The following is a 15,517-nucleotide window of genomic DNA, read 5'->3' on the forward strand; positions in this document are numbered from 1 at the left end:
CCAACTCTCATATTTCTGACACATTTCCCTCCCAAAATTTATAGCCAGGCTGGAGAAAGAGTCATCTGTGTTCCCTGTCTCTGTCTCCTTCCTTGCTTACAAATGACTCCTCCATCTACTGCAATCTAGCTGCTGCCCCCACCATTCCATTTGGTTTGGACCAACAAAATAGACTGACCTGGATTCAAATAGTGGCTCAGTCACTCACCTGATGTGTGACCTTGGCAAATTACATAAGTGTCTCGGCCTCAGTTTCCTCTTCTATAAAAAGGGAATGATATCCATGCTGCAGTGTGGTGGTGAAGGTTAGTGATAATGCATGTAAAGCATTACACATGGGTGCTATTCCTCTTTCACGACTCTAAGCTTCTTGATAGCAGAAACCATAGTTAAAGGGGCACAGGACATTCTGATGCAGCTTTTTTGATCCTGACGTTTTGAAAAAATAGCAACAAAATGCACCCATGTCCGAATGGGTCTATGAAAACATCCTTATTGAGAATTTCTCGTTCTTATCTTCCATATTTTTTTGCATAGTGCTTGATGTGTAATAGGAACTCCATCAATGTTTGTTAATGGAAGAAATGATGGCTTAATCTCTTTTCTTCATCTAAATTGCACTCTCCTTGAAGGCAGATAATTTTTTCTTGTTACTAAGATTCCATTTGGTTTATTCTTTCAAAAGGAAATATTAATTGTATCATGACATTTTTCAAGAGATAAGCAATGTTTGGTGATGGATAATTTCCTTATTCATCCAAATTCTCAGACTATGGTGAAACCTGAGGGAAGGCTGAACTTAGGTATCTCAGCAAGAAGATTAGTTCTTTAACGTTTAAGAATCTTCAGGGAAAAAGAAATTCCACAACCTTTCTCAGTATACTTGATTCAGAGTTAGATTAGATGGAAGGAAGATAATAAGAATTATTAAAATTTCTCATGCTCTACTTAAGTCTATTTCCAAATGCTAATGGGGTCCACAAGAAGTCAGGCAACTTCCTTCCTCCATCTTTTGTGTGTGTGTCTGCGTGTGTGTTTAATGTATGGGGAAGTGAGAACAGGTTGTCCTGCCTGAAGTAGGGAAGGAAAATGGGCTACCCTAGAGAATCTGAATCAAAGATTTCCTATAGCAGAGTGGTTAAGAAATAGAGCTTAGGCATTCAAAAATATAGATTCTTTTCCAAATTCAACCTCCACTGTCTGATTTTGAGTAGCAAGTTCTTTAACCTCTTTGAGCCTCAGTTTTCTCATCTGGAAAATGGCGATGATAAGAGTACCTCTCCCAAGGATGGTCATTAAGATTAAATGAGAGAAATAATGTAAAGTCCTTAGCACGTGTTTAGTAGTAATAAATGCTGGCTGTTTATATCACAAGTAGAATTGTCCTTGAAGAAGACTATTTTAATGCCTAACTTGGTGTCATGGACATCATGAAGCTACCCCCATGGCATGGGAAATAATCCACATAACACAGCTTTGCTGACGAGAAATAAGCACCCCTGTGTGAGAGCGACATTCAAAGACCCTTTTTATTTAGTAGTGACTGGGATATAACTATCATTCTGTGAAACCAAAGGTGGGTCTATGTTAGGACTGCATTTGGACAAAGGCTCCAAGTTAAATATCATGTTAGTCGTAAGAAAATGTGATGCTCTTCCCAATGGGTTAGTGATATTTTGGTTGGGTGGATTAGGAAAAGAATTAGAAGAGTTGTTTTTGCTTTTGTTTTAGGAATACATACTTCCTTAGAGGACTGAAAGATGTTTGATCCTGATGGAGTTCCTATTTTGGGGCCTAACCCTAGCAATAAAGTACCTCCTTCCTTTGGGGAAAAGGCAAAATCCAGGGTTGATCAGATATTTAGCTACCTGAGTTATTTCGAGGGCTTGCAATACTGGTTTCTGATTCAGTAGGTCTGGGATGCAGCCTGAGAATCTGCATTTCTGACAAGCTCCCAGGTGGTGCCAATACTGCTGTTCCGGGAGACACCTGGAGAACCACTGCACTAGAATGAAGTGAGGAAATAACAGCCCTTCCACCTGTGTAGTATTGTTTACCTTTTCCAACCCTGTTCACACCTATTATTACATTGGAACCTCATTGATGTCAGGTTTAGACAAAAAGTATTGTGGATATCAATAGCTCATGAGAAATAAGAGGTTAAGCAGGAACTCACAATCTTTGGATTCTGAAGAGTATTCTGATCTATATCTTGTAAACTGATATCTTCTCTGTGGGGAAAAAAAACAGGCCATGAGAGCAAACTCTGAAAAGGAGATGGGTGATGTGGGTCATCTGGGCCTACACTCTCCCCACTGTATCCATGAAACCATTGCCAATCAGCCACAGCAGTCTTTTCCCATTGAGCTCAGATTTGCTCTCAGAACCCACTAACCATGGTGCTCCAGGCAGCCACTACCATTCAGTCAGGGTTGACATATACTGCTATGTTCCATTCACTCGCCAAAGAAAAATGAAGATGAACTAAATAGAATGGAACCGACTGTGTGAATTACCAGCTGTAACTTATCCTGAAGAGGTAGAGTCACAAGATACGGTGATTCTAGTGACCTTCCAGGTGCTTCAGCGGCCTATAAAGCCCTTGATAGGAAAACATAGCTATTCTGGTAAACAAACTCCTCTAGCCCAGCAGGTTCCAAGAACTGGCCAACGTCAAGATATCATTCATACATTCAATTATTATTTATTGAAGCCCACTCTAGTGCCAAGTATTGTGCTAAACACTTTAGGCTACTGAGGTGGATCAGACACAGGACCTGCATGGTCTAGGAGAGCAGATAAAAGTTGTGCAAAACTAACTATACCTTAGGGCAGAATGCAGTAAAGGGCTGCAAGAGGCACAGGTAAAGGGCATGAGAGTTCAGAGAAGGGAGACGTTACTTGCAAGTGTGAACTTAGATCTACCTGTGTTGTACCCACTTCCATGCCTAAGTCACAAAGTGGCAGAAAACATTAGAAGTTCACTCCCTAAAACCTCTGCCCTTCGGTATTTGGTTTTGAAGCAGAGCCGTAGCAATTGACAGGTGACCATTAGCTCAGTTCCTCATTTAAGACTAGCCAAGATTGAGAGTAAATGGCTCTTTGGTGTGAGTTTCATAATTTAGCTGCAACCATCTTGGTTTTGGGTAATGAGAAATCAGTCTTAACATTTCCACAATTCAAGTCTGAAACAAAATTTGCCTCTGGATGGGAGTTTTATACAGGAATAGAGGAAAATGCAGCCCAGAAGTAAAAGAGGCTCTGGAAAAAAAAATGGACCATTCAGTATTTTTGAAGGCCAAAGGTTAAAATTTTTTGTTGACAGCCTGGAAAATGGTTTCCTACGGTAAACTGTAGCACCAGGACACATAAAATAAATGGTACAGGCTTCAGAAGTGTTGGCGATAGCTCAATTATTGGTAAAAAGAACTAACTCTGAAAACTAGCTCACTCTCTGTCTCTCTTTCTCACACACAGACACCACTACTGTTCAAATATACTCATATGTATATACCTCTTTTTGTGTTTTATAATGGAGAAAGAGCCATAGAAACAGCATGTCTGGTTATACATAACTATAAAAAGCAATTGGATTTTGAAAAACTAAACAAAAAAACCAACTAGGGTTTTCTTATGAACTGTCTCACAACTATATTATTGATTTGTTGATTTGTACCTCATTCCTTGGTGATTGCTATTTGCTATATATATATATATATCTCCTGAAATAAGTCTTAGTAGCTTTTCCTTTGATTCTGAGACTTTGTTTTTCTGTAAATTTTGTACATTTTTGCATGTTAATAATCTATTACATGTGTACAATAAAGCCTTTTTGTATTTGCTAACTCATCGTGTCCTCCTAACACCTTTGTGAGACAGGTAAAGCCACCACGTTTTAGATAAGGAAATCAAGGCTCTGAATGGTTAAGTGGTCTGTTCAAAGTCACACAATCACTAAGTATTAGATCCTGGACAATGATCCCTATCCTCAGCCTCTTGAAGCAATGCTCTCCCCAGTCTACCACCTAGGTGCATGTAGCATCTATATCTGTCCCACTGAATAAGTGCGACCCCCCCATTGGCCATTCAAATTTATTCTGTGGGACCTATGCTTTATTCCTCCCCTGGATGAAAACCAGGGCTAGTTTTATGACTTTTCCAGTCACTCTTGGATAATGAAAAGTTCTCTTATCATTTCTGGTCGCAAAACATATCCCATTTTCAATAAAGAGTCTAGTCCTACTTAAGAGTCAAAACCCTGACAACCTAAGTGTCCATCGATGGATAAATGGATAAAGTAACTGTGGTATACACACACACACACACACACACACACACACACACACAATGGGATATTATTCAGCCATGAGGAAGAAGAAAATCCTGCCATTAGCAACAACATTATGCTAAGTGCAATAAGTCAGACAGAGAAAGACAAGTACTGTATGATCTCACTTATATGTGGAATCTGAAAAAAAAGAACCCACGGCAACAGAGAGTAGAATGGTGGTTGCCAGCCGTAGGGGTGGAGTGGGTGGAGGTGATGGGCAAAGGGTGCAAACTTCCAGTTACAAGATGAGGAAGTTCTTGTGATCTAATGTACAGCATGGTGACTATAGTTAGCAATTTTGTATTGTATACTTGAAACTTGCTAAGAGAGTAAATTTTAGAAGTACTCACTACAAAAAAAATGGTAACTATGTGAGGTGATGGATATGTCAACTAACCTTATTGTGTTAATCATTTCATAATATATAGGTGTATCAAATCATCACATTGTACACGTTAAACTTACACAATGTTATATGTCAATTATATCTCAATAAAGCTGGAAAAATAAGATAAATTAAAACTTTTTTAAATTAAAAAAATTAACAGTCAAAATCCCTATTTTCATTTAAAGCTAAAGCTTCTCTGTTGCCTCAAACTAGGGCCTATAGTGGGAAAGGAGGGATGGTGGTCATGTTATTCTCAAGTTGCACACCTTACTCCTCTCTCCCACCTGGCTAACTGTGGTTCCTGACTTACTCAGGGGTCAAAGCAGGGGCACAGAAGAGAGGTAAGGAGTCAAGAAAGACCTTACTTGGGTCAGCCCAGTGGCATAGTGGTTAAGTTTGTGTGTTCTGCTTTGGCGGCCCAGGGTTGGCCAGTTCAGATCCTGGGTGCGGACCTATGCACCACTCATCAAGCCACATTGTGGCAGGCCTATCACATATAAAGTAGAGGAAGATGGGCACAGATGTTAGCTCAGGGCCACTCTCCCTCAGCAAAAAGAGGAGAATTGGCAGCAGATGTTAGCTCAGAGCTAATCTTCCTCAAAAAAAATAGAAAAGAAAAGAAAGAAAGACCTTACTTAACTAGTGCTGCCATGATAATCCAGCATCAGTGTTCTCTGGGAATAGCAGGTGTTTAAAGCTGGCTCCACCATGGATTCCTCCTTTATACTCTCAATGTTGGAGAAGGATTAATAATCAAAAGCCAGTTTTTAAAACCTCCTTAGTCTTAGGGTCTCAGCTGCAACTGAGACAAAAATAGTTGGCATTGTATCATCCTGTTACAGGTAACTGATTTATTCCTTCCTAATGTTGTGGCTAGGGTCACAGGCTTTGGAGTCAAAGAAACCTGACTTTGAATCCAGGTTGTGCCACTCACTAGCTGTGTGATTCTGGGGAAGCTTTCTTACCCTCTCTAAGTCTGTTTTTTTAATCTGTAAAATGGATATTATAATACTTACTTCACACATGTAGTAAGATTAATTGAGATAATATATATTAGGTGTCTTAATATATAAGTGGCATAATATAGCACCAAATAATTGGTAGTAGTGGTAGCTGTTTTCATTACATAGGCAAAGCTGACCCCAGTGAACATTTCAAGGTAGACAATGTTTGTCTTTATCATCTCCTGCCTCCTGGTGCCCTAAAGCCTGCAGGGTTCTTCTCACTTTGTCACTGTGCTTGAAATCCTTCACTAAGCTTTCCTACCTAAACCTGGCAGCCCTGCAAAAGGACTTTTTTTCCAGGTTGTAAGGATTAAGTGAAATCGTGCATTTAGAGTGATTATCCAGCATCTAGCACTTGTCAGTGCTCAAGAAATGGGAGGTGCTATTATAAATGGCTTTAATGTTATTATTATGATCTTCCCAAGTTCTTGCTTTTAAAAAAAAGATGCTCCTTTTATCCATAATCTCAACTCCATCATTCTCAACAAACCAACTCATTTGCTTCTCTAACAAGCTGCTTGAGACTCTTCAAAGTGACAGTAGATTGCTTTAAGAACAGAGGTTCTGAAATCATACCAGCTTGACTTTGAGTCATGGTTCTATGCCTTACAAGCTATGTGACCTTGGATGTGTCAGTCAACCTCTTTGAACCTCAATTTTCTGATCTGTAAAATGGGGACCATAATAGTGAATACTTTGCAGGTTTACAGTGAGGATTAAATGAGATAATGTGTGTACATAAGTCCTGGAGCGTGGTAAGTACTCAGTAAATGTTACCTATGACCACGTTTACTATTATTCATGCAACAATCACTTATTGACTATCCAGCACGAGCCCTTCATTGTGCTGAACTAGGGACAGAGAGATGAAAGGCAAAGAACCAGTTCCTTCACTCAAGGAATTTACAATCTATAGCAGTGGTTCTCAAACTTGCACATTAGATTCACCTAAGGGGCTTTTAAAACTCTCAGTGCTGCATCCATAACAATTAAGTCAGAAGCTCTGGGAGGGTGTGACCTGGGCATCAGGATATTTTCAAGTGGTTTGACTATGTAGCCAGAGTTGAGACCCACTGATCTACAGCAGTCCTTGGAAATATCCTTTGGAAAGGACCAGAGAATAAATACTTTTGACTTTGTGGGCCATGTGCTCTCTGTTGCAACTACCGAACTCTGAGGTTAAAGTGCAAAAGCAGCCAGAGAGAGTACACAAATGAATGGGCATGGCTATGTTCCAATAGAACTTTATTTACAAAAGTAGAATACAGGCCATCATTTGCTGACTCCTGAATTAGAGTATCAAAGTAAACCAAAGATTACCTTAAAGCATGGCAGGTGCAATGGTAGGTCAAGAAGTGCATTCACGAAGCAGTGAAGTTTAAGCTGAGTCTTGAAGAGTATGTACAAGCTAGTCATGAGAGGCGGGAGGTGGGGCTGGTGGAGGAAAGATCTTCCAACGAGAAAAATAGTGAGTACTAGCTGTTAAGTAAGCATGGAGAATTGGTGGACCTGAAAGTAGTTAGTATGGCTTGAGTGTACAGCAGTTGTTAGGAGAGAGGTAGTAGATTGACCTGGAAAATATGAACAAATATGCAGGAGCCAGACCATGATGAACTTTATATGTTGGGTTAAGGAGTCTAAACTTTATCTTGAAGAGCATGGGGAGCAGTTGCATAATCAGAGTCACATTTTCAAATGAGCACTCTGGCAGGCACGGATGAGAGGAGGGGGATGCAGCAGACTAGTAGCAGTTAGGGAACAATTATGGTGATCACATAAGAAGTAATGAGAGTGTGATCTAAAGTAGTGATGAGAAGTGGAGGGATTCAAATACATAAAGAAGTAGAATAGACAGCAGGGGGTGGATTGTTTGAATTCAGAGGGGACAGTTAGGGAGAGGATTGCAGCAAGAATGGAGCCTAGGTTTCTGGCTTGTGCAGCTGAGAGCATTTGGTGTAATTCCCTGAGCTAAGGAGCACTGGAAGAGGAGCACTGATGAAAAGAGATGAAAGGAAGACTACAAGTGTGGTTTCAGACGTGGAGTTTGCAATACCACAGGGACATTCATGTGGGTATATCCAATTATCAGTCTCGAGCATAGGAGAGAGGTTGTGATGGGTAATAGAGATAGGCAGTCAATACCATACAGATGTAGTTAAGGCAGTGGTTTTTGATGAGTTCACCCATGCAGTGTGGATAAAAGAAAGACAGGATAAAAAAAATCATGATCCTGGTAACATACATCAGAAGAGAAAGATGAAAAAGTTATGAGGGGTGGCCAGAGTGTTCCAGGAAAACGGAGATAACAAAGTCACAGACATCGTTCTCATTTACAAAGTGCTTGCAGTGTGTCAGGAACTAGGCTAGGCAATATTACTACCTCCATTTCAAGCTTGAGGAAACTGAGACTCAGAAAGACACAGAGATGGGTCAACTCTATGTCTCTCTCACTCAAAAGGACATGCTGTTAACTGTTATACCTTCCTGCTTTTTGTAGGAAACCAAGGTTGAAGAGAGTTTCCCAAAGCAGGGATTATCCAATGTCAAAGGCTTCAGAGATTAGGTAGAGTAAGGACAAAAATATATGTGCTTTAGCTTTGTCAAGAGCCAGACTACAGTTGGTTAATAAGTGAATGGGAGATGAGGAGGTAAGAAAATGCTTTTAAGGGTGGATGACTCCATCAAGACCTTGTCTGTGGAGAAGAGGAGAGGGATAGTGGAGGAGGCCATGGAGTCATGAGACAAAGTGTTTTGTTTGTTTGCTTCTAATATGCCGAGTATTTTGAAATGCTAACTTGGAAGGAATCTGTGAAGAGAGAAAGCTTGAAGACAAAATTAAGAGATGGGATAACTGATGGCTTGACGTCTCAGGAAAGTCAAAACAAGAGATGACCAGAGTATGAGACTGACTCCGGAGAGGACTAGGGTTACTACTTCCATTGGGATGGGAAAGAAAGAGGAAATGCTGCAGATGGATTCAGGAAAGAACTGGAGGAATTGAGGGAAATCCTACCCAATGGTCTCTATTTTGTTTGAAATAGGAGGTCCACCCCTCCAGATGCACAGTCCCTCATTTTCTGTCTTGCTCTGTAAGCAGGGACATACCTATATGGCACTTCAGGTTGAGTTTGGCCAATGGGAGGTACCAGCAGGAGAGGGGAGAATGTGAGATGAGTGAGGCCTGGGTATTTATTCCCCTAGTTCCCTCCTTAGTAGGGTGCTTCAGGTCAACTATTTCTACCAAAGGCCATCATTCCTGTAATGGTGTAGGACAGCCAAGTCTACACAGTTGCCCCCTGTAAATTCTGATGATGGCTTGCTTACCCAGCCTCTGAAAGTCTAGAGATTTAACGCTCCCTGCTGTTGCTAGCCCCAGGATCTGCCTGAAACTCTGCCTCCACCTTTGTAAATGATCCCTTCATTAAACTCATTTTAATTATCCAGTTTGGATGTGACATCTGATTCCTGCTAGGACCCAGATTGATAGAGGAGGCAAAGTCACTTACTGCAAATGAAGGGAGGTGATGTGAGGAGGAGTTTAAGGAGAGCGGAGAAGGTTTGAAGTAACTTTCATGTGGAATGGAAGAGGGAGCTGATAAGAGACACACAGGATTGCTGGGCAGTGTTGAGACAAAGCCTTAGTTGAGGCCTGAAGCTGCCCTTATATGGGATCAGAGAAAGCAGTTGGTCGGCTTGATCCATGGTAAGAATTTTGCCAAAGGCCAAATGAGTTCAGAGTATTGGTAAAGAATAATTGAAAAGCAGGCTGACTTAGGAACAAGCCTGGAGAGAGAAGTCATAAAGCTAGCTGGTTGCTGGCAGACTGAGGACAATGGATAATATAATGACTACATTTCTCCCTACAAGTACACAATCAAATAGTCATTTGAAAACAGGTTGTTTAAAGCATTCAAACCTCTTCACATCTCAGTCACCCTGGCAGGGCTGAGACTAGGATGAGGCAAGCAAAGTGCCTAGGGCACAAATTTAAGGAGGCACTGACTATCAGGTGCCAGTCCTGCACTGGCATGACCCTGAGAGTGAGTGCCTCTTTAAATTTTGTACTCTTAGTGCCTCTCTTTCTCACCCTAGCCCCTAGCACACAGAGTCCTGATCCCAGAGACAACTATTAACATTTTGGCACATTTCCTTCCAGTCTGTTCTCCTGATTATTCATCTGTTTTACTAAGCTGAGGTCGTACTGCATATACAATTTTGTATTCAGCTTCATTTACTTGACATTATAATGAAATTGAATCTTCTTTCGAACTTCTTTTATTATATCTCTGTTCACTGGTAATACGTATTCACTACAGCAAAACTAGACAATACAGATAAGCAAAAAGAAAAAAAAGAATCATCTGTAGTCTCACCATCCAGAGACAGTGACTGTCATCACTTTGCTGCAGACTGAGATTGATTCATGAATCCAAAAAGCATTTCTGCTGTGGAAATGTGCTGCCAGCTTGTGGAAGGCTGTACAGAGAATGTTTGTAGTTCATCAAGTGTAGAAAAGTTGAGAGAAGAGTTTTGGGAAAGAAGGGCCGGCACCAGGGCCACACCCTTGAGTGGAAAACAAGCACACACTGCCTAAAAGACCCCACATTCTACTCCCAGCATCAAAGAGCCTCTTCTCCCACCCAAAGTGAAAAGATGTAATCTGTGGGGAAATTATATAGGAAAAAGTAAAAACAAAGTCCTGTTTGTTTGAATATTTTGTAATAATTACTTGTCAGGCTCCTTAACACTCTGTAAGCTGTTTTTTGGGTCAGCTGTTGTCCTGTAGTCCTCCAAGTGAAAGATATATGATGTCGCATTCCCAGGTGAGAGGTAGGATGTCTGGTCATGGCCATACTAAATGTGGTTATCATCATTCTTGGTGATATGTCATCACCACTTATAGAAATATTTTAAATTCTAGTTTTCCATGGGAAAAACTTGATAAATCTTGATGGCTCCTCCATCACCTCAAGGAGAAAAAAACACCCTCCCTGTTATTTGGCCCTAGGCTAGCTTTTCAACATTTTCTCTTTCTCCTAATTCCTTCAGCACCATCACCACTGCCGCCATCACCACCACCACCTTCACCTCCGCTACTACCGCCTCTTCTCCTCCACCTGTAAATCTAGCAAATTGGATTACTCCTCCTGCCCACAATTCATCCTTGCTTTCCAGCTCCCTTTCTTGTTCTGCTCAGATTGCCTCTAAAGCATTCTCTTTGCCCAAGTCTACCTGTTGAACTCTGCCTCCCCAAAGACCCAACTCAAACAACAATTCTAGTGTGAAGTCTTCTCAGATCCCGCAAACCAGAAGTCATTGTCAATTGGATTGCTGATACCGCTCAGGTTCTTTTTGAAATGAGGGGTATAGTTTTGAATAGAGTCAATAAATATTTTCTTGTTAGGATATTTGATATAAAGGTGCAGAGACAAATAGGAAACTCTAATCAATAAGATGCAGCCTGTGGATATTCTGGTAACTGGTGATGTTTATATATGCAGCCTAACTAGGGTTTTCCTTTGAAGCGTTGATAGGTGCTGAGGAAGCAAAGATCATATTTCCCACAGGGGTTGGTGGTATAGGACCAGTTAAACAAAAGATGAGTATTTGGACTCAAATTTGGGAATGTAGGTAGGGAGAACAAGACTAAGAGATATTATAAGAGGGTAATAATAGTGAGTTATATCCTCTCCCTTCATTAATGGTGGGGTGTGGTAGGAAGCACATGGAGTTTGGAGGGGAGGAAGCTGAGGGCCAGGCACGATCCTGTGCTAAGCATTTTCTAAATACTATCTTAGCTCATCTCAAAAGCACACTTTTTTGGAATTGACCACTCTAGATGTGAGTCATGGCTCTATCATTCACTAGCTTTGTTCATTTCTGCAAGTCACTTCATGCTCTCCAAATCTCAGAATCCTCTTCTGTTATACAGGACAAACAATGATGGTTGTCCAAAGGGTTCCTGTAACAATCAGATGAAATAATGTATGTAAAGGAGCTCTGTACATTCTGCTTGCATCACCACAGAAATGCCTGTTATTATCATTAGAGGACAAGGTCTAAGTGAAAGAGGACATTTTCTGTCCTTATTTCATTCATTCTGTCAACAAATATTGTTCTGTTTGCCAGACACTGGGGATAGAGAAGCTTCCTTCACCAAACACAGTCGATGAATGCTAGGACCTCTCTGGGACTTGCCATTACAGGGGACTTGGGCTCTTGGGGCATTCTGCCTATTTACAGTTAATAACTAGGAAACCTACCTAAGGGAATCTGCTTCCTTGAGGAGTCAAAAGGACCAAAAAAAAACAGGAGAGAGTGCAGGTGTCATAACAGCCTGGACAAGAGCTTACTGAGATGAGTCTCCAAAGCATCCAAGATCTGACTTGTCTCCCTCCTATTGGATGAGGCTGGATCACACATGTGTATTGCACGGACGTGCTTGTTTGATTGCCCATGTGACATGCATGCTGATCAGTCTCACATCTTCAATAATGCATCTGTGCACCCAGACAGATGCAATTGTTCTTGAGGATGGGCTTGGATCTGAGAAAAATTATGACCCAGGGTTATTTTTCCCCAAGGCAGTTCTCTGCAAAAGGAAATCCCTAATCCTTACCACTGTTAGTGAAAGTAAAGTAATCGTGGCTTTGATAAAAGCCAACACCAGGAATTTGCTCACAACGGAGTAAGTGGGATGTCTATTGCTGGTTCCACCTCTACTCCTAGTTAGGTTTGGACCTCTATTTCCAGGTGGAAGGGATTTCCTGGCTCCAGTACCACGGTTTCTCTCTCTCTCTTCTCTCTGTCCCTTTAACAGCTTTGTTGACACTCAATAAACTGAACATATTTAAAATTGTACACTGTGATAACTATTGATGTATTAATATATATACACACAAAGGAAACCATCACAGTAATCAAGATTATGAACACATTATTACCCTGAAAGTTTCCTTCCAGTCCTTTAATCTTTCCCTGTCCTCCTCTTCCTCAATCAGGCAACTACTTCTCTATTTCTCTCACTAGAGATTAATTTGCATGCTATAAAATTTTATACAAATAGAATCACATAAAATGTACTCTTTGTTGCCCGAATTCTTTCATTTAGCATAATTATTTTCAGTTTCATCCATGTTGCCATATGTATCAATAGTTCATGATTTTTGATTGTTTATTCTATAATTTGTTCATTCATACACCACAGTTTATCCATACTCTGTTGATAGACATTGGGACAGGTTCTAGTTGTTGGCTGTTACAAAGAAAGCTGCTATGAACATTCATGGACCAGTCTTTGTATAAACGTATGCTTTCTTTTTAAAAAAATTTTTTTAGGCCAGCCCCAGTGGCCTAGCGGTTAAGTTCAGCATGCTCCACTTCAGCAGCCCGGGTTCAGTTCCCAGGCACAGACCTACACTGCTCTGTTAGTGGCCATGCTGTGCTGGCAGTCCACATAATAAAAAAGTAGAGGAAGATTGGCATGGATGTTAGCTCAGGGCAAATCTTCCTCCACACACACACACGAAAATTCCAGCTTGACTGAAATATTATTGACATACAACATACGTAAGTTTAAAGTGTACAATGTGATGATTTGATACATGTATATAGTGTGAAATGATTACCACAGTAAGGTTAGTTAGTACCTCCATCTCTCACATAATTACTATTTTTTTGGTGTGGTGATACCTTTTAAGATTTACTCTCAAGAATTTTCAAGTATATAAAATAGTATTGTTAATTATAGTCACCATGCTATACATTATATCCCCAGAACTTATTCATCTTATAGCTAGAAGTTTGTACCCTTTGACCAACATCTCCCCCTTTCCGCCACACCTCAGACCCTGGCAACCACCTTTCTATTCTGTTTCTTTGAGTTTGGCTTTTTAGATTCCAGCTATGAGTGAGAACATGCAGTATTTGTCTTTCTCTGTCTGACTTATTTCACTTAGTGTTATGCCCTCAAGGTCCATCCATGTTATCACAAATGGCAGGATTTCCTTCTTGTTATGGCAGAATGATATTTCATTGTGTATATAAACCATGTCTTCTTTATTCATTCATCCATTGATGTACACAAGTTGTTTCCATATTTTGTCTATTGTGAATAATGCTGCAATGAACATGGGAGTGCAGATAGCTCTTCTAGGTAGTGATTTCCTTTCCTTTGGATATATATCCAGAAGTGGGATTGCTGGATCATATGGTAGTTCTATTTTTAATTTTTTGAGGAAGCTACATACTGTTTTCCATAGTGGCTGCACCAATTTACATTCCCACCAGGAGTGCACAAGGGTTCTCTCTTCTCTACATCCTTGCCAGCATTTGTTATCTCTTGTCTTTTTGATGTTAGCCATTCTAACAGGTGTGAGGTGATATCTCATTGTGTTTTTTTTTTTAGGAAGATTAGCCCTGAGCTAACTACTGTCAGTCCTCCTCTTTTTGCTGAGGAAGCCTGGCCCTGAGCTAACATCCGTGCCCATCTTCCTCTACTTTATATGTGGGACGCCTACCACTGCATGGCGAGCTAAGCAGTGCCATGTCCACACCCGGGATCCGAACCGGCGAACCCCGGGCTGCTGAGAAGCAGAGCGTGTGAACTTAACCACGGCGCCAATGGGCCGGCCCCTCCTTGTGGTTTTGATTTACATTTCCCTGATGATTAGTGATGTTGAGTACCTTTCACATACCTCTTGGCCATTTGTAGACAAACGCTTTCTTTTATCTTGGGTAAATACCTAGGAATGAAATGGTTGGACCATATGGTAGGTGTGTGTTTATATTTTTAAGAAACTGCCAAGAAGTTTGACAAAGTGATTGTGTCATTTTTACATTCTCACCAGCAACATTATAGGGTTCCAGTTCCTCTTCATCCTGGTCAACACTTCAAATGGTCAGTCTTTTAAATTTTAGCCATTCTAATAGGTGTGTAGCTATATTTTATTGTGGTTTTAATCTGTATTTCCATAATGATTAATGATCTTGAGCATCTTTTCATGCATTTATTTGCCGTCTGCGTATCTTATTTGGCGAAATGTCTGTTCAAATATTTTGTCATTTTTAATGGATTTCTTTTATTATTGTGTTTTCAGTTAATTATTTATTCTGGATATAAGTCCTTTATCAAATATGTGCTTGGCAAAACCTATTCCACATCTGTGGCTTGCCTTTTTATTTTCCTATTAGCATCTTTTGAAGAGCAGTAGTGTTTAGTTTTGATGCAGTTCAGTTTAGCAATTATTTTCTTTGATCATGCTTTTGGTGTCACGTCTAAGAAATCTTTACTTAACCCAAGGTCACAAAGATTTTTCTCCTATATTTTCATCTATAAGTTTTATAGTTTTAGGTTTCACATTTAGGTCTATGATCCATTTTCAGTTAACTTCTGTATATGGTACGAGATATGGATTGAAGTTGTATTTATTTATTCTTTTGCATATGGATATCCAATTGTTCCAGTACCATTTGTTGAAAAGAGTATCCTTTCTGCATGAGTTTCATTAGCACCTTTGTCAAAAATCAGTTGTTCATATTTGCATGGATCTATTTCTGGGCTCTCTATTCTGTTGATTTGTCTATTTTGATGCCAATACACACTGAATTGATTACTGAAGTTTTATAATACGTCATGAAATCCACCAACTTTTTTATTTTTCAATTTTTTGCAATTCTAGGGTCTTTTTTTACTTCCATATGAAATGTAGAATCTGATTGTCAATTTCAACAAAAGCCTATTGGGATTTTGATTGGGATTTTAATGAATCTGTAGGTCTTTTGGGGAGAATTTGC

This window comes from Equus przewalskii, chromosome X (assembly GCF_037783145.1).
Source record: "Equus przewalskii isolate Varuska chromosome X, EquPr2, whole genome shotgun sequence".
Taxonomy (NCBI): Eukaryota; Metazoa; Chordata; class Mammalia; order Perissodactyla; family Equidae; genus Equus; species Equus przewalskii.